This window comes from Choristoneura fumiferana, chromosome 18 (genome assembly GCF_025370935.1).
Source record: "Choristoneura fumiferana chromosome 18, NRCan_CFum_1, whole genome shotgun sequence".
NCBI classification, from domain to species: Eukaryota; Metazoa; Arthropoda; class Insecta; order Lepidoptera; family Tortricidae; genus Choristoneura; species Choristoneura fumiferana.
In genome coordinates, this window is record NC_133489.1 from 6,896,214 (window position 1) to 6,900,007 (window position 3,794).

A 3,794-nucleotide genomic window follows, 5' to 3' on the forward strand; every position below is an offset into this window, starting at 1 on the left:
TTTTACTATGTTTTATGTAATGTGCGAATAGCGAAGAAAATATTTCTATTCATAGGGGTCAACTCCCCCTTCCCCCAATTACCTAACAAACCGTAAATACTTGAATGTAGTATTAACTAGGGGACAGATCTTCAAAATCATATCACTCCATACCTCTACAAATTTTATAGATTCAATAATTATCTTAAAGGACTGGCCTGACATTGCATCAGAACGGGAGTTGTGGAGGTCAAGAGGGGAGGCCTTTGCCCAGCAGTGGGAGACTATACAGGCTACCTTAAAAAAAAACGTAGAATTTGGTAATGAACCCAACCCACCCTGTTTGAAGTTGGAATTTCTCAGCAGATATTTATTACAGACGATCCTCTCCTCATCGTTCCATTGCACGGTCAGTTACCTGTGATTTGACGACAGAAAATGATCTAGTCATAGTGTAAATTATTTTTCTCAAAAATGTCCGTAAAAGTTGACATTATTCTTTACATATCAGAAGGTGAAGTGCATAGTTTATGGTCAACGAAAAATTAAAAAGTTAAAACGATTGCAGGCGCGCTAGCTCAACAATAATGAATTAGCGCGCCTGCAATCAGTCACATTTTTTTTTTAAAGTTAAAAAGGCCATGGAAATGTTAGCACAAGTCGTATACAGCCAAGTCTAATAATGGCCGGTATCAGATATTTTGTTGGAACTCCGGACTTTTTCTATTGGGTCTGAAATAGCTTGTGGTTTTTTCGGTGGAAAAATACACCTGCAGTTTATTTTTAATGAAAAAAGGCGGGAAAGCATAAGAAAAACATTGGAATAAAATTAAATTTTATAATAGGCATACTTTGAGAAAAACTTTATTCTATTTCAGAATTATTCAACATTTTTGAGAAAAGCTTTATATCGTCCCCTTACAACCAGAATCGCTTATCTGCATGAAATGTAGTTTCGAGAAAAACGCATTTAAAGGTTTGCATGCTCTAAAAACCTATAAAAACTAGTTATACTAAAAGCATCTCTGTGTTTATATTTAGATAATTTATCCCTTAATAGGATAGCGCTATGTTATTTACTCTATACTCGCGCTGAGTAGCTTAAAATAGGGCTTTTCTTCAAAAGGTAATGCAGATAAGCGATTTTGCCTGTAGACACGTTTTTTTTTTTTCTTCCAAACTAGCAAGTTTACGCAGATATATTGGATAAACTATCATTTTAAGTCCAAAATTGAAGCATTTTTCGCCGAATACAGTGTTAAAATGCTTACATGTTTTATACAATTTAAGTTTTTAGTTAAGTCTCAGCGCAAATAAGAGGTATTGGCTGTACACAAATCGGAATTTACCTCTTAAGCGCGCTTAATAGTGCAAAATATTTCTAAGATATTTTGACTCTAGGCTTTTTTTCTGTTTTTCTAGCTTATATGCAATGTAGCATTATTCTGTTTTGTTTTTATCATTCAAAGACATATAACTTGTATTTTTCGAAAGAGTTCCATCAATCTATTTCAACAAATAGGTACCAAATAGCCCAAAAATATAAATAAATGAAAACTAGCGAGCTAGTCTTAAATATAGTATTATATTTCTAGTATATGTGAGATATATTACGTTATTCCTTTAATGTCATATGTGCTGCTTAATACATTTAATTATAGAACTTTTGATTACATGCATACAACAAAAAACATATTTTATTCAAACATTTTAATAAAAAGGCACTTAGCGTCTCAAGGCTCAAAGTAACCACTGAAACAGTCATGGAAAAAGAACCGTAATGGTAATAACCATCAGCCTTCTTCTTCATCAAAACGATAACGAGCATGGATATTCAGGTTTCGATGAACTAAATAGAAAAACATAGGTATAACCAGATCCAGCAGACCGTCGAAATGAACCGCGAGTGTCATTTAGATACCTACTATTTACTACTTCGTATCGTAGGTACGTCGTATCAATGAATAGCTTATCACGGCATAAAACATTTACGTTGTCACACAATTTCATTGTTCTTGTAAAGGTAATATTTTTATCAATTACGACATGTCGTCTGACTTTTTGAGTTTTGATACCAGGCCTGTAACTTTGCAAACCAACCGTCGAACAAGACAAGGCAACAGAAAATCGAATCCAAACTCTGTTGAACCTCTTTCAGTAGAGGAATTTAAACTACCTGCATTAAAAAGCTATACACTAATCCACTGCCAATAAGCGCAGCTAAAAAAATTAAGATTTAATTACTTTTTACAAAAAAAATGTTATACCGGAGATTCACCATGGCTGGTTGCACTGGCCTGTGATGAAGACGTTATTGAGCGTGTGCCGGACGTAGTCACAGCTGAGACAAGCAGTGATGAAAAATAACCTTAATGGTAATAATCATCAGTCTTCTTCTTCATCACTGCTTGTCTCAGCTGTGGCTATTCAAACCAGCCATGGATAATTAATATTACCTAAGCCAAGAACAATGAAAATGTGTGACTACGTAAATGTTTTATGCCGTGATAAGCTTTTCATTGATACGACGTACCTACGATACGAAGTAGTAAATAAGTAGGTTATCTAAATGACAATCACGGTTTATTCTGACGGTCTGCTGGGTCTGGTTATAATGTTTTTCTATTTAGTTCATCGAAACCTGAATATCCATGCTCCTTATCGTCACCTGAAAGAAAAACACTGTTAAATTACGGAATCGCTGTTATACATATATAGATCTGTTCACTCACGAAGGCGCGCCCCTCCACAGCTAATTATTAATGTATACGAGTAAACCTCGTAAGTACTTACACATTGTCTTAGTCTTAGTGTGCGTGACTGACGGTACGCTTGCGACTGAAGCCATAAGGACAAGTTCGAGCTACGCACACATAGACTTGTCGTACGGATACGTTTACAATTACAATTCTTATAGAATGTGGAGGGGCGGACTTTCGTTAGTGAACAGATCTATAATTACCTAAATAAGTTTTAACAAATTACTTATTCTATTCTTATTAATCGTGCTTTCAAGCGTGTCCGAACCGACTAAAGCTAGCCTAGACAAAGTGCACACTACTTTACAATACAGCGCGAAACGTCTAAGCGATACTTAAGCGATTTTTGGCTGTAGCGCTTCTTATGGTCGAAGCAAACATTGTTTCAAGCAATATCGCCTATATTATATTTAGTTTGTTTTCGCTGTTGCAATAATTGAAATATAAAGTAATGCTGAACAGGCAAAACCTACTAACATTATTTTAGCACTTTTAGGCAGTACTCAAATTGCATTTTTATTGAAATCTTAACTTTCCAAAATCGCTTGTTTGACATTAAAATATTTTTGCTGTTGTAAAATAAAAAAAAATGCTGTTTAACCGACGCGTAGTTGTTTTTGGTTGTTGATTTTCTTAAAAATCGGCTTTAAGTGAGCTTAAGAAAAACGTAACTCGGTATTGGACTATCGTACAGTAAAACGGGTTTCAACAGCATGTAGATCTTGAAAAGTACATTCTAACGATATATTTAACTCAGTTTTGCCCAAAAGTGACTTTAAGCGATTCTGGTTGTAAGGGGACGATATTAGTCTCGGCTGGAATAGCAATTGCTGGCTTCGTATTAGTTAAACGGACTCGCAAGCTCGTCCGTTTAATACTCATACTCAGCCAGCAATTGCCTACTTCCAGGCCACGACAATAATCTACTAAAATTTGATGTGTAGTGTATAGAAAAAGTTCCAGCATGGAGCAGTTCCATGGACCAAATGGGAATCGTGTCCTTCTCAACAGGGGTGTATTTACATTAGAGCCAAAGGGGACCATGGACCGGGACGC

The 3,794-nt window shown here is 35.6% G+C and overlaps 1 protein-coding gene across 1 annotated transcript in view; it reads right to left on the reverse strand.

The window, feature by feature from the left end:
• The window catches only part of LOC141438460 (double-stranded RNA-binding protein Staufen homolog), a 23,600-nt gene that overhangs the window by 4,389 nt on the left and 15,417 nt on the right, over positions 1-3,794 (reverse strand).